General features: G+C 40.9%; 1 long non-coding RNA gene across 1 annotated transcript; it reads left to right on the top strand.

Moving 5' to 3' along the window:
• Positions 1-2104: 2104 nt before the first annotated feature.
• Positions 2105-6438, top strand: LOC143158188 (uncharacterized). The gene is made up of 2 exons (XR_012994924.1): positions 2105-2394; positions 2895-6438. It is a non-coding gene; the product is annotated as an uncharacterized LOC143158188 (long non-coding RNA).
• The last annotated feature ends 17086 nt before the right edge of the window (positions 6439-23524 follow it).

Here is a 23524-nt window from a genome sequence, read left to right as displayed (position 1 = left end):
GAAAGTCACGGCAGACCCTGGTTCACCATTCACAGTGCACGCTGCTTTGCCTTGCAAGCACTGAGGAAATGCAAGAGGCTCCACTACAGTGCTTTAGGGCACTTGCCACATCTATGCCTTCCCTCTTCACAAACCTGGAGCTGAAATCATAGCTAGGAGCCCCAGAAAGACCATGCAAAAGTCTGTGCCAACTGGGAAGAACCTGGCAAGTCTGGTTCCTGCTCCCAGGATTACTTCTGATTTATTGCTTACTATTGGGAAGTGAGTAAGGTGTTGGCCAGAGTCCTCTGCCTTGTAACTCATGTAGATCCTGCTCTGAAAATGCAGCAACACAGCAGTGCCGGCACTGGAGGGACCTCCAGGTCAGAACAGAAGGTACCAAGTTAGCTAAAGTGCTGCTGGCATTAGGGTGAAAATAGTGATCACTGTATGGGATCCTACAGTCCATCTAAGTCCTGCTTTAATTGTCATAATCCTTTTCTAGATGCTTCTCCTGTCTCCCTATAGAAATCTTGCACCTGAGCAGCAGGCATGAAAATCTCCAGTTATTTTGGCGGTGGTCTTATTGTATTCTTCCTCTCCTTCAGACATGTCTAACTGTTCCTCCAATGGCTCCGCAGCACTAGTCACCTCAATTACTGTAAACATAATGCAATGGTAGTATCAGAACCTCAGACTGGCTTGCTGATCAGCCAAGCAGTCCTTGTCTCCAAAGAGAAAAATACTGCTAATGGAACAAAAAATTCAGAAAATCTAAATTATTTTCATTATCAAAAAAGGTAAATAAGCAGGGTTTGTAAACTCTATAAACATCACTGATTTCTCTTGGGATAGTTCATTAGCTCCATTTTTAATTCATGTACAGATAAAGGGTCACATTTCTGAAAAGTGGTTTCTATTAGCTGTGGAAATATTATGATTCAATGTTCTTCTCACAATAAATGTGATGTTCAGGGAGTCCTTTATATGGATCCAGTTCAGCAAAGCTCTTAAACAAATGTTTACACTGTAGTGATGCTATGTACAAAACAACACCATACATTTCCTGTTTTTCCAAAATGGTTATTGGAATACCTACTTTGACAGAAACATTTCCAACAACTATACACCACACCAAAAAAAAAAAAAAAATCAATAAAGGAATTGTTGGGTTTTCTTCCTACCAACAAATAATAATATGGACAAACAAACTGACCATAAGCTCCTAGCTCCTAGGAAAAAGACCTTCTGTGTCTGTCTGGAACAAGTCACATTTAAATCCTGCTTTACGACTGGGACTCCACAACGCTATTGTGCTTAATAGTAATAATAATAGTACTAACAACGGTCTGATCCTTGCTCTCAAAGATATGTCCTTTCACACACAGTGACTGCTGTGGTACCCTACCTTCACCCAGGAGAAGTGGGGTTTTGTACCACTGTATGTCGGGAAAATGAAGGAAATGCACTTTCTCAGCAAACACACCCGAGCGCTGCTCTACCCACCCTAACCCAAGGGCACACAAATAGAGAAAGCTTTTCGATACTTCCCAGCACAGGCACACGCACTCCCTGGGCATTACAAGGGACGCAGACCGTACTGCAACCGATTCCACCCTGCATCCCACCGAGTGACATCTTAGCGATGTCAGCTGCAGCAAATGTTCTGGGAAGTGCGAGATGGACAGAAAACGGTGCCATTGACCCTCTAGATGTTTTCAGTTAGTCCAAAAACATCCTGTTAAATGTCTAAAGGGGAAAAAAAAAGTTTAATGTCTTTGGGTTTCTTTGCTGCTTTTTAATAATTTTTCTGGCCAGATAGCCCATGATGATAATCCTTCAACTGTATCAACTTTTCCTAGCAAGTAATGTTTCAACACAAAAGCACAAACAATTAAGAAAAAAAATGTTGATTGGGGCTTTTTATGTTAAATCACTATGCACTTTTGGAAAAGAAAAGGGGGTAAAGAAGTGGAAATCCAGGATAGCTTATTTCCCCATGAGTCAAAGGCATCAGCTCTTGTCTTTCCATGTCATCTCGCTATCAGGAAGCTGTTGCTAGGATGTGAACGTTTCCATGGCAATGAGTGAACTCTTCAGCTTCACTAACAGCACTGTTCTCCATCCCCCCTCACCCCCCTTTCGTTTGCTGAGACTGTTTATTTTTTCCTACCTCTGGAACAAATATGGAAATGAAAATAGAACAAGACGGGCAAATCCTGCATCAGGCTAAAACCTACAAAGGCCTGAGGACTTCAGTGTGACTTCAGGTAACGTCACTGAGATGAGATCGTGGCTTTAGCCACAGTTTGCGGCTGCTTTCTTTCATTTCCGACTGCAGACACGGAGCAGAGTGCTGTATCAGGCTCGGAAAATGGCCCGAAAGCTGAAAGGCAGCAGCTTGTTCAGAGGAAGGTGAATTTTAAGCGCCGGCTTTGCTGGGTTTGGGCGGTTTCGGAGGGCAGAGGCTCCCGCGCAGGTGCTCGGTGGAGGCGGAGGCCGGCCCGCGGTTGCCACCTGTCGGGTCTGAAATCGCAACTGCAGGGCCGGGAGCCCCGCGGGGCTGCCCCGCTGCCCGGGCCCGGGCCCCCCCGGCCGGGTGGAGGCTGCCGGGGCGGCAGGAGCCCGCCTGCGGGCCGGCGAGCCTGCCGGGCGGCCCTGCCCGGGGGCCGGCATTCCCCACGCCGGCCGCCCTCGCCCCTGCGGCCCGGCCGCGTCCTGCCTCTCTCCGCGGGGAGGAAGCGGAGGGGTATCCGCTGCCACGGCGTTCCGAGTAACTCATGCTTCAGCTCGGTTGTCAGGTACCTGTTTTTGCTTGACTAACTATTCAAGTAAGCAAACGTTAAATCAGTAGTAGGTGAGAAAACGACGAGCAGTTCCCGCACCTCCCCTCTCCTCCTCTCTGTTTTTTACAGGAGGAAAAACACCTCGGAAGGAAATTTGTTGGCTGAAAGTCTTCCTCCTTAGGCAAAGGAGACAACGGGGATAAGGCCATAGATCTCACCTCTGTTGCTCCGTTTGCTCTTTCTTCTTCAAACAAAAGGAGATAGGGAGATAAATGGCAGAAGAGGAAACTGAGGTGCCCCTTCTCAGCTTGCCGCTCCGTGTCTGAAGCACGCTGGGAGCAGCTGGCATCTCGACATGCTGGGTCTAAACCCTGACATCACGCCCCCATTGCTAAGAAACTCTTGGTTGGCTTGCCCTGATGCTCCTTTCAGGAGACTTGCAGCCCATCCGGTTGCTCAGTCATCATCTTCAGCCTGGCAGACTAGTCACCCTGGGTTCAATTTTGGATATTTTTTAGCTAGAAGGCAAAGCCAGAAGGAAGAATAAGGGAAAATGTAATAGAAAAATCATACACAAAAAGGTAGGAATCAGCAAGAAATTTTGATTCAGCACGTAAGAAGTTGTAGATAAGGCAATCAAGGAAATCCTGATCTGTAGTTCCTTCTTCGTCTCCATTCATCAGATGGCTTTCTAGGAAACAATGAGTGACGGGAAATCCCAGCAAGTATACTCCTTGTGGTGGTGGAGTTTGAGGGCAATGGAGGTGATTAGCCACGCTAGAAATGAGACCAAGAAACTCATAAAATACTTACAAAGATCTTTGCTTTAAAATGGATCAGATTGACCAAAAATGAGAGGCACGTTTATTCTGTTTTTCTTAATGACAGGGAAATACAATTTCAGAGCCCAGTTTATGAGCTCTTTACATCCCATCCATTCTGCCTCACGATACTCGTGTGGCAACTTGTGCTAGACTCTCAAATACACTCAGCATTCTTTTTTTTTCCTTAGGAATAATGTATAAATATTTCTGGCACTAAGTACTTTGTGTGTTTGTTTGCCAAGTGGTTTTGACAGCTCTCCTTGATTATGAGACAACATTTTTCTTTAAACTACTGCATTTTCTAGACAGCCACCTTAGGCATAGACAGTTTCCTACAACAAAAAGCATATTTATGGAACTACATTGTTAAAAAATGAATGGTCTGTTACTGCTTTTCGTCATTCGGCTGGTCCCCTGTTTTCCACAGTCAGCTCCATTGCTCAGCTGAGACATCCCAGTCAGAGTCTCACCAGAGCCACGTAGTCTGAGGTCTAGTCAGGATCTTCAGTACCAATGAATTTATCTCCTGACAACCATTGCCTTCCCTCACTTTGATAAATCTGCCTTTACACTGAAAATATTTTCCCGTGCCACACTGGAAGTTAAAGTGTTTTTCAGTGCTTCCTCCTGAGAGGCCAATGAATCAAAAGTAGATCTGCCTCTGACCCATATACCTATTTGAAGCACTTATAACCCTAAAAATACTGTTGCTCAAGTTGCAAAATTAGCATAGGGCCTGAGATCTGTTACTAGCAATAGCAATACTGATCTTACTGGGCCACTTGGCAACAACGTTAATTGATTTCTCACAGATACTACCTTGACAGTTGGCATAAGGCTGTCTTTTGCAAAAAATGCCACCTGAGGATGCTGATTTATGACAGCTGGGAATCTAACACTACATACTTTGTAGCTCACAAGGAACCAAGTGTTGGTGGGGTAAGTTATATGATGGTAAGGTAGCCCATGTTGGACATAATCAGGTTGCTAAAAAGCTGGAAGAGGGCACTGTTATTAGCACAAACTCATGAGGATACAAGATAAAAGCAGAACACTCTCAGAGTTGCTTCTAGCTGTGCTAAATTAATTGTTTGTCAAATGCATTCAGATCCTTTAAACTACTTGGCAATTTTTTTTCATTTATCCACTTTGAGAAAATTTGATTTGAATAAAAAGTGGGTCAGCTTGAGATATGGCAACTTACGCTTGACCATTTGTAGTACAGAAGAAGATAAACTACATGCTAGAATCTGGTCCAAAATCTACACAGACCAGTGGGAATCCTGCAATGGACTTCAGTGGGCTTTGGAATTCCCTTTAGAAGGGAACGAGAAGTATTGAAGGTAGGAAGAAGCACTAACAAAAGATAACACTTTTTGAAAGGAATCAAGCAAAGGCTTACATTAAGTTCCTAAGCACCAGCTTCACATGAAACTCAAAAGCAAAACACCAGCATGTCTCTCAGCTCTCTTTTCTTTCTGCTGGTGTAAATGATTTTCAGGGGCTAAGAGGTATCTCTCCACTGCAACCCAATGATGTGAAAGCCCCTCTGGGTTCTGAGCCAACTTCACACCCCGGCACGGGAACGCTGCTGGGAAGGTCACTGGGAGAACCCAAGGCTGTCCTCCCAGGCCAGAGATAACAAGGGAATAGCACAGTAGTAGCCCTGCACTGCTCCCACGGCTGCAGTGCTCCCATACCCAAGCGAGCTAGTTTAAAGCAAACATGACAAGTCCTCTCAGCTGGCACCCCACCACAGGGTATAAACACACTTTGGCTTTCCATTGCAACTTAGCAGTTCTCATCCTTCTTGCCTTGAACACAGCGCTAAAACGTCTCTTTGCAAACTGGGAGAATGTGTCCACAAAATAAGCTGGGGGTACAAACCCAGTCTTTTCCCACCATCTCCCCCAGATCCTTACCAACATTTCTTGCTTTAATATTCTCTTACAGCAAAGCCACCAAGGAGCAAGAAGGTAAAACAATATGAGATTTAAAAATTAGTATAGTGTAAATGAATTTAGATCAATAAACATTAAAATTACCCAAATGCAATCTTGTAGGCTTTGCACAATGTCACTATGAGGAAAGTCAAGATTTCTTCCAAAGGAAGTCATTTTAGTGATGAATGAAGAAAATGTGGAGGCAATATCTGAACTATTTAGCAAGCAGGATTGCAGCCTTTAAACCAGGTGAGAATTTGGAAAGGGTCTGAAAGCGAATATTGCGGTTCCTAGCTCACTCAAACACATGTTCTTATGCCTTATAATGTTTAGATACACCTGTCTAATAATACATTCTCTTAATTTGTTATTTTTGGTGTGGGACTAATTAATTGCAACAGCCTGTAAATATATTTAAACATATTTCAACTTAAACTGTTGAGATATGTTTTCAACCTGGACTCTACTTAAATGAAGTTTCTGCCTGTGGATGAATCAAAAGAGCTTGAACCTATTGATAGTACTCTTATTTGGTGACAGAATTTGATGCAAACTGAGACAGGCCTTTGTAAAAAAAATTGAATAATACAAAGTAAATCTACACAAAATATCTTACTATCCTACATTATTTTCAGCATTTACCAGCCTTTCTTGAATATTTTACTTTCTTCAATCATGCTGGTTTACGCAAGATAAAATTAATGTTGTCTAACTACCAAGCAGCCTGATGTGCATTTATTTGTTTCCTGTATGTTTATCACTTATCTGTTTCAGTTTCTTGATCTAGGGCTGTCATTGCATAAAAACTGTCCTTTTATCTACATTCATGGAGTTCTATGTCTTGCATACACTCAAGACAGCTTGCTTTTCATTTTTGTTACTGCTAATAAAGCTTACTTTCTTTGACAGTTTTATTCTGAAAACATCTTTATTTCGCCCCTGAGAAATGTAAGACAATATCTAATTTGGAGATGTGGCATATCAGGAAATCTGGATTGCAGTTTAAGTTGAACAAGAACCAGCATCTACCATGATTAGACATCTGCTTAAAGGAACAGATTTCAGCCCTATCAGAGCCACACAGCTCTTCCTCACATTTGAAAGCCACGTTATCAGGGATGAAGGGGAGCAAAGCAGGGGGGTAATTTCCAGGAGTTTCAATCTAATATTATTTTGGCAGCACTGGAGAGGTGGTCATGTGCCATCAAGACTTGGTATGGCCCACGGAGAAGAGAAAAAGGCATGGGAGGCTTGACGGTGGCACCAAGCCATCGCAAGTTTTCTCTGGGCCAGCTAGGCGGGCATGATTGTCCGACGGCAATTGCTTACAAGCAGGAAGGGATGGATCGGCAGAGGGGATGTAAAGAGTTCCCTAAAGCAACAGGGCAGCGACCAATAGCTTGAATAACTCCTTTGCCCATGCCAGGGCCCTGGAAAGCCAGGCTGGCTGCTGGTGAGGGAGAGGAACAGAGCTGATGAGGAAGGAGGGAGTTGGCATCACACTCGTGCTTTTGTTCAACCCGCCCTACAAGAAGCTCTGCTGTCCAAGACTTTGCCTCCCTCCCCTCCCTGTCTGTCTTCTCCTCTGTGTTTCTGTGTCTGTTTTCCTCCCTATATCCCTGTCTACTGGCAGGAGCCTGAGCCCAAGTGTGCTCCCTGCTGCTTCGCACTGCAACATCTTGCTTATACCTACTCTGCAAACGAATTTGCAGTTAGCTAGAGTTTTGGCCTGGATTCTCCAGAATCAAATGAAATATTATTCCTGGCAGAATACTTAGGTCCTCCTAAGAATATAGAGCAGACACAGACTTTTTCCAGCCGTCAGTTCCAGTCTTCTATTAGCACCAGCTGTTATACCACAGATCCCTTTCACAAACTGGTGGAGCTCCAATCCTGACACTAGTTAGCATTTCAATCCCTTTACTGCTCTTGGAAAATGTTTCCAGAGCCGTGTTCTTCGGAGCAGAAACCCCCTCCCAGTATTGAGCCAATTAAGGGTTAATTCATGCCCACTAGCTTCGCTAGCCATTACTTTAACCTAGTTATTTCCCCTTCAGCAGTTTGCCCCCCCATGTGTTTTCAGACAGCAATCATACCCTTTCACAGCTTGCATTTTGCCAGTTTAAATGAGCCAACCTCTTTTAATGTCTTCTCATAAACTGTCTTCTCTTCCCCTCCTCCTCACCCTAGCAGTGCCTCTCAGCAGGGACTTGTGAGGTCTTCTTGCCTGAACGGAGGGCAGCCGATTTGAACACGGTATTCCAGAATAATTCCACAGTGCCTTTTAAAAGGACTGAACATTTCCCATCTGTACTGCTAATACTTAATCTGAGACTTTACAGAACAGCATTTGGGTTTTGTTAATGCAGGACATTTTCAATTCATAGTCACCCCATGACCAAGTGGTATAGCTGGGTCTTTCTCTTCCTCTGTAATTTCCAACTGATGAATTCCAAGCTTGTCATAGAAACACGCTTTACTAGTCCCTAAATTCATGACACTGTATTTTGTATAATTAAACTGTATCTTATTTCTATTTCTAGAACCTTCAGTGTCAACCAAAATCCTCTGTATGATATTCTGTTTTGGTTTGGTTTTTTTGTGCTGGGCCCAGCTCTGTATCTTCAGTAAATTTCAGTAGCCTCCTACTTCTCATACACCATTTCCCCTTACCTAAAATGTAGTTCCATAAGATACATCAATGGGAGTGATTCAGTTTGTTTCCTCTGAAACTAGAGAAAGTTGGAATTAATCTTACTCTAAACCTAAGTCTTCTCTTCTCTTTTAATTATTTATAGTTGCTAGAACAAAATGGTTGATTATGGAGAATTTCACCCATTCTGCTATTCTGCAGAGCTATTTAAAATACAACACTTCTTTTGGAGGAATAAGACAGTGGATTTGTTTGAAGACTGGAATATTAGAAATACCTGTGTCTACCCTCTGCTCTATTGTGGACCTTCCACATGACCTCAGGCGAGACATCCCATCACTGGACATTTTAGAAAAGGGTAGACAAACATTTGTCAGAAGTGTATTTTGCATATTTAGTTCTGTCTTAGGGCTGGGGATCAACTAAGTATGTTCCCAAGGTTCCTTCCAGCCTTAAGATTCTGTGGAGTAAATCTGCTTCTCTATGTATCCATTTCTGACTCCACACAGATCTTAATCAGTCTATTTACCTATGGGTTTTAATGGTCAGCAACTATTGCTCACCTTGTGTTGGTACAGTGTCTTAAATATGGGCTTTTGTGAGGTTTTTAGACCAAAAGTTAAGAGAAAGCATTTCATCAGTTCCAACAGTATTAACATACTTTCTACAGTTATCATACAGTTAATATAGAGTAAGGTTAGCAAGTATTTTTTCCTGGACTACAGTACAATACTGTATTATTTCAGAGAGCCTGTAGTTCTGATTCACTTTAATCTACCACAGGTATCAGCTTATCTACAGTTACTTGGGTAGTAATTATGTTCCTCTCATAGCACCTCAATAAAAAATCTCATTGTATGGTGTAAGTTCTCACTTTGAAAATGATCTTATCTAGATAGTGTTGGCAAGTCATTTTTATTGTATGTTCTTGTTATTATTGTGGAAGGCAGCTCTTGCCTTTTTATCCGATTTGCTATTGTTTGTAAATTGCTTAGTGAATGTAACATCTAGGAAAAGAATATTAATGATTAATAGGGAGCTAAGATAGAATATTAGCAAGAATGTGGCTTGGTAGCTTAGTAGTTTGAGCATTCAGATTAAAGTGAGGGGTCCTGGGTTCCCACCCCTGATTTACAGACCATTTGTGTATTCCAGCCAACGGATGCTTGACATAAATACCGAAGAGACTGTTGAAACAGGAGCCTCAAACTATCTATCTCCCAGGGGAACGTCCTAAACATGCAACTAAAGATCAGACCTTTTTTTCTACCTTCTTTCACAACTACTCTCAACTCTTCTATGAACAACACCACAACTGTAACAGAAGAGCCTGACTATTTTCCTAAGACAAAAGCACAGTCCTTGGAGAAGGAAAATATGAATTCCTTTTTTCAGGGGGAAATGGAAAGTGATGGCAGGTGATGCAGAACTCTGCATATGTGTTGTAACCAGGGAGCTCTTGCGTAGCAAAGGGACTCCTGCTTGGAAAGAAAGCAATGGTCACTGCAGTATCGCCTGCAACCTGGGCAGCGTGCTCTGAAATTGCCCACAAGATCAAACCCCTCAATCTAGACCAATCTAGTCTAGAAGGTGGCAGAGGACCACCTTCAATGACATCTCATATGGACTTCCTTTACTTTGCAGTAAAATGGCAATGTCACACTGTCTGATACAGTGCTTCAGCTGAGAGAACAGCTCCTAGCAGCTCACAGGTGGCAACTGGATGCTAGTTGTTTTAATATTCTCAGGTAGCTGTCAGTGGGGATAGCTGAAATGAACTTTAAGTCAGTGCCAAAGTCCAGCATTAAGTTTTAATTTAGATGTCTACATTCCTTTCACAGATCTTGCCATAACCTAACATTTCTGTAATGCATATACCTCCATACAATATTGTCTCTGAATCATGCAGAGCAGCTAGCTATAGTGGTTTGGAAGTCTCCCTTTTCCCATTTTCAGTATGACACAATCACCAACTAAACTGAATGTACAGATGTTTTATAGAAATTAAACACACAATAACCTCCTTTCATTCTTTAATTTATGCTACATTAAAGAAACTGTAAATGTTGAACACTTACTTTCTACTTGTCACAGACATCACCTTTCTCCGCACCTACTCAAAATTCAGCATCTCACTCTCCCCTTACAATTATTTTACCAAAAAATTACGAAAAATGAAGTCTGTGGAAAGCTGATTATATTCCTAACTAGCCCTCAAAGAATCTATTAGCGGTCAATACCTACATACAGTTCAGTTGGTCAGCAGAGAGCAATTTGGCCTCCGAGGGAATTAACTTGCACAGAAGAAATGCAAAACTGGGCCTACTTATTGATGCATTTCTTATGTTTGTTTAAATGCTGTCAGACATATGTCATATATTGTTAGTTCCTTGTTTAAAATTTCATAAAGCATGGGGCATGCTATCAGTACTTGTCTTTCATGTACCAGTGAGCAGATTGCAGGTGTCACAATGTTCAGTTTAACTCTTTTCAAATTTTTGCCCACGTGGCAACTCCTTCTCCTGACAGCAGAAGCAGGTCCATCCTGTTCTCAGAAAAACCTTGGACTGAAATCTTTGGAAGGACTGATCTGTCAGCAGCAAAAGTCTACCTATTGAGTCTTCTCCTTTTTCTTTTCCTTCCCATTCTTCTTTTAACTGTGTACTTTTGACTTCATGGAACAAAACTTTTAGGCATCCCATGTGATAATTAAGAATTTGAGACAAAAGCTGTCAAGACACTCTACTTTCACCTCTGGTTTTGAACAAAATTAAACTAGAAATTATGGAAAATACTAATCAGAATGACTGAATAGAGCAAAAAATTATTAAACTAAAAATGACCCTAAAAATGGAATGTCATCTAATCTATGCCTCCCTAATCAGGATTAGTTGTTGATGAATGATGGTGGGCCACTCTCCAGCTTTTTTAAAACTCTCCAGTGCTGAAGATCCCATGATCTCCCTAGGCAAGTGTTAGGTGTCCCCAAGGAAGACAGTGCACCGCAGGGCCAGAGAATTGTCCCAGGCAGTGTGTGGTCCTGTCTCGCCTGTGACACAACAGCCCCCAAAGCATTGGGCAGGCAATGGCCCATTATACTCCAGAGTATGCCTCAAAGATCAGGTTTACACTTTGACTACTAAGCTACTCATAGGTTTTGCACTTAAAAAAGAGCTCAGCTATTACAATATAGAACAAATCCATCAAACATGAAATAGCACCTTTGGAATGAAACCAAACCTTCTCCCTTAACTTTTCCACCCTGTATTCAACTCAAGCCCACAGATCACAGATCCCACAGGGAAGGCTGAAACAAGAATCTCACCATACTGAGTGAAAAAAATATTTTATATCAATCATTCTGATGATTCAGATTACTAAAATGATTGAGTGATAGAGGTGAATTCCAAAAATGTTCCTTTCCTCTAAAAGCTGGAAGCCTACCTGAATAAACTTCAGGCACTGAGTAATACTACAATCTGTAGCTATCAGATTTGGGAGAAAGAGGGGTTAATGTAATTACAGCCTTCAAAGGAATCTCTTCGTTACAGTTGTTTCTAGCTACTTGACAACGCATTGAACAGCATTTAAAATACATATCATTGGTGGTTATGTGGATACCAGCTGAAATTAAAAATAAATGTGAGAGGAAAAAAAAAAACTATTAAAAGCCAGAAGTCAGAGCCATATTTAAAGCTAACTCGTTGAGGCAGAAAATTTTGCCTAAGATCAGAGGAAAGTTTCAAGGAGGTTTCTGGAGCATCTGGGAAACTCAGCAGTGCCAGAGGAGCACCGCCTTGGCAAAGGACTATTCTTTCATTATCTTAATCACTAATATAAAATCATCTTAATGTATATAAAATGACTGGATACCATTTTAGCAACATAAGATAAAATGTATGTCCACTGCATCCTTTACAGTCAAGCTCGTTCTACTGACTTTCTTGCTGGTGGAAATCCCTAACTCACCTCTTTTTCTCATGCCAGTTTTCCAGTCATCTAATTTTCAACTTAACTAAAGCTATGCTGACATAAACCACTTGAAACAGTTACTCATATATGCTACACTGCTACTTATTCTGTCCCTAGTGGTTGTCATGTATTATTTCCCATATTATCTGACAGTAACTGCTACAGTTAGGACTGCTAGAAGAATTGGTTTAAATGCATAAATAATACAACTACCTGAAGAAATGGGAATTTTGTTTATTTTTAGATCCAGCCCTGACTTTAATTAACCTAAAGCACATAATTTATATAGGAGGTGAATGCATGGATACCTCTCTGACTGAATTGCAAATCAGGAATTCATATACTAAGGTCACGGCTTTCTTAACATTCATAAAGCGTGTCTACAGATTCAATTTCTTCCTCCAAACATGGGAGCAATTCAAATAACACCAGAAATTAATCCATCACTGGGTTTTTGCTCATGCAGTAAACAGCACTCTCTTCCTGAGGAGAAACCAAATGAGGTAAGACTAGCAGTCCTAGCCAGTTTTCCTCAAGCTGTTGAGGCAGGGGCAAAGAAAAAGGAAAAGGAAAAAAGGAAGCGTTCATTTTTTTCCTAAAAAAAAAGAAGAGCTTGTTTTTCTGTTTTTGCACATTGTTTTCTTTGCCAAAAATATTTTTATAACCCCAAGGCTCTCCGGCTTTGCATGGCTTGTCCTATTAGTTTTCTTAATGGAACAGCAGATGAGGACATGCCTAACAAATTCATTCAGCTTTGACACGGTAAAGGACAATGCTGAGCAAAGAGTAGGTGCAGCTTTAGCAAATGAACATAACTGCTTCTCTCACTGCATAAATTATGAACAGGAGAAATGTATTTACACTTCAGGAACTATTTACAAAGACAGTACTAGTTGTATGTGTAAAGTATGCTGAGGCAAACTGGATGGTTGGGGTGCTTGTTTGCATGCCAGCACTCAGAAATCTCCTCCGACCTGCAGACCTCACTTGGCGGCGGTCCAGCCTGAAACCTAGGACTCAGCCTGAAAGGTGTGAGCTTCTTCCTGCCCCTACAGATTAGCCTGAGCACTTCTAAAGCCCAAACTATGCAAGCAAATACATAATCTTTGCATCTGCAGTGCTGCCCAGTTATACACGGAGGTTTGTAAAGTCATAACTGCCACCAAATCAGTGAATAGGGAAGGATTCTTCCCTGTTTCATTAATTACAAGAAGAATGCCCTGTAGTGCTGCCCTGCGGTGCTGCAAAAAGCTTTTTCCAGCTGCTACAGACTTGACAAAAGATGCTGTTAGTCTTGTGCAAACCGGAGCCAAAACAGAAAAGTCAAACGCTGGCATTGTTCCAATGACAACTACTTAAGTTCAGATTTGACAATGGCATGACATCAGATTAATCAGAAAACCAATTAGAGGTCAGCAAGTCACTGTTAAGAATGCATATGTAGTGGCTGGTAAACAGCGGCCAAAAAAAATCAGAATATCATACAAGAAGAAATATGAATTGTTGTAGAAAATGTCTGCATACCTAATATTACCGTAATATATCTTTGAAAATCATTGAACTCCATTCTTAATCATGTTGCCTACCGGCAGTCATGATGCACTGGTGGTGGAAGAGACACTGACATTTGGAAATATTTCATTAAATACAGATGGGTGTTAATGTATTTCAGACAAGAGAGGGCTAAATACAAAATGCCTACAATTCAATTCTGTTGTTATTTACAGCTGACAGTGGATTTCTGATGAATATGTAAGGATAAAGATAGGTGTAGGCTGTTCTCAGACAGTAGAAAATAGCATTACCACATACCATACTTAGTTGTCTATGAAAAAAAATACAAGGTTACAAATGGGAGCCAGGGAAGGCTCACTGACAGTTCCTCCTGGATTATTATAGCTCATTATTACAATATTTATAATAAAAACCCTTCCACCTAGGGGAAAAAAAAAATTAAAAAGAGCTCATTATTACAATATTTATAATAAAAACCCTTCCACCTAGGGGGAAAAAAAAAATTAAAAGGTGGTTGAGGAATAAGAAATCTAAGCATTCATAACTGGCATTGCAACAGTGACTGGAGAGCGATTCCTTACAATTTCTTTTTGGAACATCTCAGTAGAAACTAGCAGGTACCAGGTTGAAAATTAACAAAAGGACTTATTTCTCACATAATGGATTGTTAAATCATGTACTACTGAATGCCTTGGAGTAAGAGGTTACATAGGTTCAAAGGGAATGGGATGAATTCCAAGAAAAAAATAAGTCGTGTCTTAGCAAATGCAAAGATATCCTCCCTGTCTCGGGAAGTCCCCAGGTGAAAACCTGTGGAAAACAAAAGAAAATCTGAGGAAGCACTGCTACATGCTTGTCCTGCTACTATCCTGTTCCCAACAACACCTGCTATTGATCACTATCAGAGTCAGGATTCAGGCTAACATCTTTATATTCTTACCCTGTATGTGGTTTTGTGAACCGTAAATGGTATTCTGGCTTCCCCAAGTAAAAACAGCCTTGATCCTTCAAGGGTCTGAGCTCTGCGGAAACATGTCAGTAGGCGATATGTTAACTTCAGCATCTGCTTAACACTGAATTCAGTGGAACTGCTGATAGGATTCACTTTAAATAAACCATAAGGACAGGATTCTTGTACTATTTAAGGACACTGTGTGGCTGCAATGACACAAGACTTCCTGAAGACACAACAGGAGGCCAGGGGAACACTGTATAGGATATCTTTAATGGCAATAGATGTCTGTGCTCAAGCAACTGAACTTCACCCTCTCTGGACTGGCCGCTGAGAAAGGCTACAACAGTTCAGGACCGAGCCCTCTAATTCAAGTTCAGCAGCCCACATTTCACAAAGCTTTTAGGCAGATAACTGTTAATGAACACTTAAATATTCTGCTGCCTTGGGACACAGAGAAGGTACTAATGGTCTAAAAGTCAGAGGAGAAGGAATGCTCTGGGACCTGCTCTGGAGAAGGTCAGAAAATTGAAGATTTTGTTCATTTCATTGATTAATGTAATTCCAATCCTTTGAACATAATGCGAGAAACAACAGGGACTCCAACACCGAGTAATACAATGGTGCGGAGTGTGAAGACTATTCCATGCACAGAAACAATACAGTGAACCTTATAGAGATGGAGCGATAGAAAGAGACAAAAGATCTTGGTATTTGAACTGGAGGTTCTGGGAATGCTGAAACATTACAGAGTGCCATGACTGTGGTGCAAACTGATTTTGATTGCAACTTTTCATTTTACAATTACGATTACAGCAGATGAGACTAATAAAAATAAATCATAGCCAGAAAAAAAGAAAAAAATAAAAGAAAATGCTTGGAAAGTAAAACTTTGCTCTGTGTGAAATTATTTTTTCTGGAAATTCTTTCTTGGCAAACTTTAAAATGTCAGGTTTCATATATAATTGGAATGAAAGTAAATTTTTAAAACTGTAAACTTCTCTGAGAGAATTAATTTCTACTTTGTGTGTCTCAGAAAGGGATTCTGGATGAGCTTGAGAAATTTATACAGGAACAAGTAATTTTAGGAGGAGACAAAAAGATGCAAGTAAAAGTAAATAATTGAAATTTGCACTGTCAGGCAATTTAAAACTGAATAGCCTTTTAGCTGCTGGACTTGTAAATTGCATCCAAACCTTGCTTGGACATAAGGAGAAGGTATTCTAAATGAAAGTAGCATTATGGCTAGACAGAGAAGGCAGCTTGTGCTCTCCATTTGTAGAGTTGATTGGGACATATGTTAGTCATATCAGAATGGGTCACTTATTTTTTGGTGCCCCCAATTTCAATCTGGAATATAGACTCCTGACTTCTTTTATAGTATCCTTCCAGAGAGAGATTTCAGAGGGAGGCAAAGGAGTTGCTCTTTTCGTCTATCTGGAGGACCATACAAAGGAAGTCACGTGCTGTATACATATGTCTCTCCACAGGTAGGCTGCCTTCTCTTTTCCTCTCCCTTCTTTCCCCTTCTTTCCACTCTTAATGCTAGAAATAAATCTCAGAAGTTTGGTGGGCTTTGTAGGAGTGGGGAGTTAAGGACAAAACAGAAATATAGATCTATCTTTATATTAAAGAACATCACATAAAGTGAACATTGATAATACCCATGCTTGTACATCCTTAAACACTGTTCTGGGATTACAAACGAACTCTTTTTTTAAAAGTGAATGGCTTCCAGCCTGCAGGGCACAAATCTATTTCCTAAGATGACTGGAAATGCCTGGTAATGATGCCTCATCCCCTCTGCCACACAAATATCTATTAGGTGGAACAAGCAAATCCTTTAAAAAGGAGATATCGAGTTGTTCTAATAGCACATTGGAACAAAATCAGCCCTTCACTCATAAAAGAGTGCATAACGCTACTCTACTCATATTTTTCTATATCACCACCAAAAGTTCAAATCAATAGTTAAAAATAGCAAGATATTTATGGTGAGAAGACACTCACGTAATCTACTAATATCTGATGACAGATATGGTGATTAATATACTTCGGTTTATTTGCTAGTGTTCCTTATAGAAAACCACAAAAAAAAAAAAAAAAAGAGAAAGAAAAATACAGAGCAATATGTACCGAGCGAGGAATCAGCCCTGGCACATCCCAAGTGTACCTGCCAGAAGAGGCAGGTGGTACAGTGGGCACCCAACGCAGTGAGGGCACAGCTTGGGATCTGAATGCATGTTGACAGATCCAGCAGCAAGGAGCTGTCTGGTAAGGAATCAGACGGGGAATGTGCCCAGCCCCAGTTCAGGGCTCAATTCCTTTGTGCGTGCACTGGTGTCTGGAAGCAGAAGTGAGGAGTAGCAAACAACTCCTTTTACCAGGAAGTTACATCAAGTCAACTGATCTTTTCTCCCACACTCCTTTCTCAGATCCACACAGACAATAAGGCTCAAACCACCCCCCCTCAGTTGTTGCAGCTCACTTGCATCCCTTTCCCCCTCTCCAGCGCTGTGACAACAAGCATCAGAGTCGGCCCCAAAGGAAGAAGTGGGTACTTTATTATACCACAAACTTACAAGGAAAACTAAGCAGAATTAATTCAAGAGAATACAGTACCAGCTGTCTTGAAAAGGCACAAGTCCACTGGCTCCCGCAAACCTACCTCAATTTACACTCAATAGAGCAAAAAAGCTGTTCCTTCCTGTCTTACAACGCCATGGAAGAAAAGAAACAGATAAACTTAAGTCAAACTTCTGTTGTCTCAGCCTGAAAAACTCATGCTTTTAGTCAACCAAAATGATTTCAGCTTATCCCAGGGTGATATAGGACATGACATGTTCTCATGGGCAAGTTATTGCATGGGAATTAATGAAATTGAAGTCTACATTCATTTTAATTACATTTGGGCACTTAACAGAGGCACCTGTGTTAGGGATTTTGAGGTCCAGCATAGTCCAGCATGGACACAGCCAACAGAGAGACAGAAGCTTCCTCAGGAGGGAGAAACCCCTCTCACACACAATTCAATGTACAGTGTAGCTCTGTCCTTTCTCTCTCTCTTGTACATCCTGCAGAGCTGGGACTCTTTCTTCAGTTCCTGGCAGGAAGGAAATCTCGTTATGGCTGGACTGGAATAACAGCAGGTGCCATAAGAAAAGTGATACTGGAAGTTGCTGCAGTCTTATGATGCTTCAGCACAAAGGAAACTTTCCTAGCAGGACCTGGAAGGGAAGAAATAAGCTCCCTGGCTTGCCGAGTTATTTATTAGAGCCAGATCCTCAGCTGCAATTAACTCTGTATTACAGCTGAAGGACTGTATGCATTTGCTTACATTTTATTTTGCGCTTGTGCTCTAACCCCAAATAGCCTTTGATGGTACAATGCTCTCCTGGGTGCTTGCGTTTTAAGAGCTCCATCAGAAGGGCCACCTGACTGATCAAGTGGGCTATTGGAAAGCATGAATCATTGGGTGCTCTGAAACCAGCTTCACCATACTTGTATATAAAAAGCCTTTATTCATTCGAAGAGGGCAGACTGACTTCAGCCTTTCTTCTTTGCAAATGATTCATTCCAGGACTAATGAAACTTCAAGGTTTTGGCAATCCATCCTCCCACAATCTGCCATATCAAAGGGCAAACTTACAGTGATGATCTGAACTCTAAATTCATGTTCTAATTACTATGCTTACTCTACTTGACCTTAGAAGTGGTGCGGGGACTGCAAAGACAGTCATGCATGGCAGGTGAAATCTTCACAGTGGCAGGATCATGGTTCCTGCCTCCTAGACTTCCTTTCCTTTGTGCTTATTTTCACACAGACTTCATAGGCTCTTACGAGTTGCAGGACTGAGAATTGTTAAGATTTTCATATAAATAAAAGTCCTGAACAATGATTTGTCACTCTCCTTTCAATTGTGAGCGATTGCAATGAGCAAGAAAATCTCACACCTCCTAATGCTATATTTGGCCAGTACCACTGCACCAGTTCAAGTGGCCTTCTAACCAAGAAAAGAACACTTCTACCCAAGAGTAATTTGATGAAAGATATGTACGCATGAAAAATTATGCATTCAATGGGTAATAACCATGTTGTGTGTTTCCACTGTACATGTCATCTGAGGATTGCAGAACACTTCTCAAATGTTAATTGAACTTTGTAATACCCTTCTGAGATACATAAAAGATGTAATGGATGCTTCGGCTCCTCAGTAAAATGTACTAGCTTCCAAGAGAGAACCAAGAAATTATCTGACAGTCTATAAACACTTCAACAGGAAGTGAGAAATGACAGCATATTATTTTGAAGTAAAACAAAGGGAATTCAGTAGCAGTTTATTCTAGAAGGCTAAGGCTTCCTTTCGCATCGGATCTACTGAATCATTAATGAACATATAAGTCAGGAATTCATTTTTCTCTCCTATTAGGACAGCGGATCCTTTAGTAATACAAGTGCCCCCAAGCTCCTTCTGAAGTACTGGTGCAGTAACAATTCTGCCAAAAAGAGTCATCCATTGCTTCTCTGCTCCACCTCCTGCAGCATTTGCTATCACTGCGTGGTAGCTATACCATCAAATATGGCTATTGTACAACCTCCCAAACTTGTGGGCCCTGACATGGCTGCAGCATGAGATGGTGTGGCTCCAGGCACCACCAGGTAGGTGAAGGGCTTACTGTTCCTGTTTCCTTTCGCCTTGGCAGCCCCACTCCATGGGACCAAGGCTCTACTGACCTCGTTTGCCATGGCTCTTTGCCCTGGTGTTCCACACAGTTAGTTATAGCAAAAGGAAGACCTTTTCCCCCCAGAACTTGCAGTCTAAGTAAATCAATATACCAGACAGAATCTGTTCCCCCAGGTAATGATAACTGACAACAAGTCTTTCCTCAAGTTCCTGTTGCCCTGTGCAGCTCCACTGATTTCAGTGGAATTATACCTTACTTACTCCAGTAATATCAAAGCCAAATTAGTCTCATAGTTTTCTTTCTGATTAAATGATTTATGGTACATAAAGACCATGGCACCCACAAAAGGAACAGTTTTGCTATTTGAATGTGATGCTAAGGATAGCATACCCAAAACAGGCAAGAATAAGGCTAACACAGATACTACTATTCTATCATTTCAAGCACCTCAAATACATAAAAACATTTAAAAACAAAAAAACATTATGCAACTACAACATCCATGGTTTTAGTCATCCATCACGCAACTTTCCATTGCATTCCCCGTATGTGCTCCCATTTACCTCAGGCAAAAATGCACATGCTTCTTCACTCTATTAATTCTTCCAGGCAAAGACAACATCAAAGTCACACTTCAGAGGTTGCAAGAGATCTCAACTTAATAGACTACAGATATTTCATAGGAGAGAGAAATCAAAGAGAGAAAAGATTTTCTAGCACAGCTGAAATTATGGAACTTTCCATAAACAATCATTTCAACAATCCAGAGGGGGCAAAAAAAGACTGTTTTTTTCTTTCACTTCAAATGTCAGTGTACCCCAACAGGACACCTTCCTATTGCCAGTGGCTGTTAGCATCCAGAATCTTAGTGAGAAATTAAAGGTCATCTTCCTATATGTCATCGCCCTATATGTCATCTCCTACTTCGAATTAGCTTTTGCAGTCACTAATTGATGAGAAATTACAAGTGCTTATTATACAGACAAGTGTGAAAGCTTCACTTGAAGTAGTTTTCTTTCTACTATTGTGGCTTTTTGGAAATTAATCATCCCCTATGCTCTCTTTTTAGTAACTGCAGGCTACTTATAAATAAACAGAAAATAAAAAAGGAAGGAAGACAGAAAAAAACCCAGAGAAATCAGAAACAAATGTTTCTTTCAAATTTTAGTTTTTATGTCGCTTAAAAATATGTAAATAAATACAGGACATACTTACAACCTTTCATCCTGTTATAAGTAGTACTATTATCCCTCCTATACAAATGTGAAAACTGTGACTCAGACAAGTTGTGTAGTTTGCTGACTCTGTTATGCATTTGATAAAGAGGCTTAATAATTCACTGAGCAGAGTCTATGCATGCTTGCACACATTCACAACACAACTACCTTATGGCACTCTGAATGCAATAATACATCTTCATGTTCCACTGAAATCCTATGCCATGTGGCACCAAGAAAGATTACTACCTGTTTGTAAGTTGTCTCTTGTACTTGCTTCAAAGAAATAAGCTGAGCAGGTATACGTCTCCTGCAAAAATTAGTCAGGAAAACTCTTCGTCCTCCTGCAATGTCTCCTTTCACTGGATTCATCATTCAAAATGGATTAGTGTGGGAACAAGGCTACAACAGTTCACCTCTTTCCTCAGCTCATGAACTGGCAAGCCACAGGTGAAAGAAGGATCATCCCAAGATAGTTCTGCTTTCTGAGGCAAGAAAAGTGGAGAAGTCTAAGTGCCTTTCTTTAGTGCATTATGTAGAGACACAATACTTGTAAGATGCAATCTTGAACATTTGACAAAGGTATGACAAGGACAAATGCAAGTAAGCAAGCTCAGAACGAGAAGTGTTGCGTTTTCTGTCGTAAATGTAAACTGAAGCTCAGAAGACTACATCAGCATTCTACTTAAGGTAGTCTACTTAGACAATGTTCTTATCTGGCAACAGTCATCGGTAGGGGGCTGAGTGGGTTGAGTTCAAATCCAAGGGTTTCTTTACAGCAGGCATTTGCAAATGTTAAGGGGAATTTGAGCACCAAAATCAGCAGTTCTGACTGGGTCTTAAGTTCCCTTACCCTACATTTCAGGGGGATACCTCCCTCCAGTTTGAAATCACAGCCACGATTTCTACTTCCACTGTTGCGTGCCCATTTCGATGTCACTTCATACATCACTGCTGCTGCTGTGACGCTTTTTCCCTCATACATCCTAACCAGCACCTCAAGGACAAGAACACCTGCCCAGGAGCTGGAAGGCCTGAGCTCATCTCTCTCATGAGATCAAAAGGACTTAAGCACAATTTTCAGCAAAGTGTCTAAACAGTGGATGATAGTTCAGGGGAGACGAGGAGAAAGAGGAAGTGAAAGCTCTTTCTTTTTGGAAGCTGCTCCACTTTGCTTCGGATAACTAACCGTTCACTAAGCTGGAGCAAAGGTACAATGATAATTCTCAATTCAGCAGCTAAGGAGCTTTCCTTCCTGAGGTGAACCTTAGTACCAGTTCCTATTCCAAAGAACACTGTAAGGATAAAATATTTAGCATCTAGTGATAAATGGCAGCCAAACAGAAGTGTGGAACTTTACATTTTGGACAGGGTTTGTGATCCGGTGGTCACGTATCTAAACCTTTTGGTCAAACTGACCCTTTGTGGCTAAACTGATGACTTGACCTTTGATGACTTGACTGTTGAGCCGTGTTGCATCTAAGGTGATTGTTCCCACCACCCAGTGATCCAAAATGAGGTTCAGCCACCCTCACTATTTGCAGGGGTTTCTATGGCTGCATCTGATGTGTACAAGAAGCCAGAGTTTGACATTAGACTCTTTATGGAATTCAAGCTTTTCCAGCATGTCAGTTCCTTTTCTGTTGTTTATATCTTTAGTCTTTAGCCCTGCTTCTGCCTTCTGGTCTACATCTGTTAAGCGCAAGCTTTAAAGTGTAGCGCTCAGTTACAGAAAACAGGCAGTCTTCCAGACCAGTTCTGAAAGAAGCAAGGCACGCTGCCCGCAGCAAGAGCACACACAAATGTTTCAAGGAGTATTTTCAGTATTCATTGCCATAGCAGACAAATCGAGCAGGAAACAACAATTACTGTCATGAGCTGGCAAACAGAGTGCCTTCTTTTACACTAATTGATACTTACTGGGAAGACAAAGGAGAGATTAATTCACCTTACAATATCAGTTACTGTGGAAAGGTTTGAAAAGAAAAGCCCATGGCCTGTAGGTAATTGCTCCCGTTGAGTTTGTTACTGGTGCCTTTTGCAAGAACTGTTGTGAGGACACCGCTTTCATGATTTATTTATTTACATATATATGAGTTATATGAGCTTCTAAAATTATCTCCCATAAATTACTGTAGATATGGTGGTGAAGTGTGCTTCCTCTGCATGTCGAAAAATAGAGAGATAAAGGCTGTGAGGAGGAGCACTGAATTTTTATTTTGGCTCATTCCAGTGGTGTCTCAGCTCTGTCTTACGCTTTCATGAAGGAGCAAGCAGGGTATTTGAAGGGCATATCAACGGCTTTCTCCCTTTATCCCCATTTAATATATTTTATTCAACTTGGCCTGAAAAAAAAAAAGAAAATAATAGCAAAAAAAATTCCTGAAATATAACATTTACTCTTTGTTAAGAAACTTCACATTTCTTAGAAAATATTTTTCTAGGATTTAAGGCCCATAAGCTGAGCCAAAAAATTCATCTCTTCTCTGCTTCTCTTCATAGTAATTTACAGTCTATCTAATTTCATTTTTTATTAGCCCTTTGAAATCTTCCACCAACTTCATACAGTATACATGGTTCCCCAGTGCAACACTCTGAAACACTGTTATTCCTTCAGATTTTCTGAATGGCAGAAGCTTCTTCTAGGAAGTTTATTTTTATGTTTTACATTAACAGCAATCATATTTCTGTTGATATCAAAATAAAAAGCTGGTGGGTGTGAATAAATATATAAAGATCATTTGGTATTACCACTGGCTTCTTATATTAGAAGCTATCTGAGTGCAAAGTATCACTGTAGAGTTTAAAAATCAATAATTATCTGAAAACCACAAGTAGTATCTCCCCACAAAACCCTGGAAAACATGTTCTTAACTTTTGCAGTGATGCTAAGAAAAAGAGATCGTAACTCCTTGATTAAGATTTAAATTTAAAATACTGTCTTTAGGACTTACTCGAATTCAAAAAGACTGCTTTAGAGGCAAGACTCACACATAC

The sequence above is a fragment of the Aptenodytes patagonicus genome, chromosome 3 (genome assembly GCF_965638725.1).
Source record: "Aptenodytes patagonicus chromosome 3, bAptPat1.pri.cur, whole genome shotgun sequence".
In the NCBI taxonomy this organism is placed as follows: domain Eukaryota; kingdom Metazoa; phylum Chordata; class Aves; order Sphenisciformes; family Spheniscidae; genus Aptenodytes; species Aptenodytes patagonicus.
The sequence above is the reverse complement of the archived record's forward strand: the minus strand, read 5'-3'. Positions and strand labels throughout refer to the sequence as shown.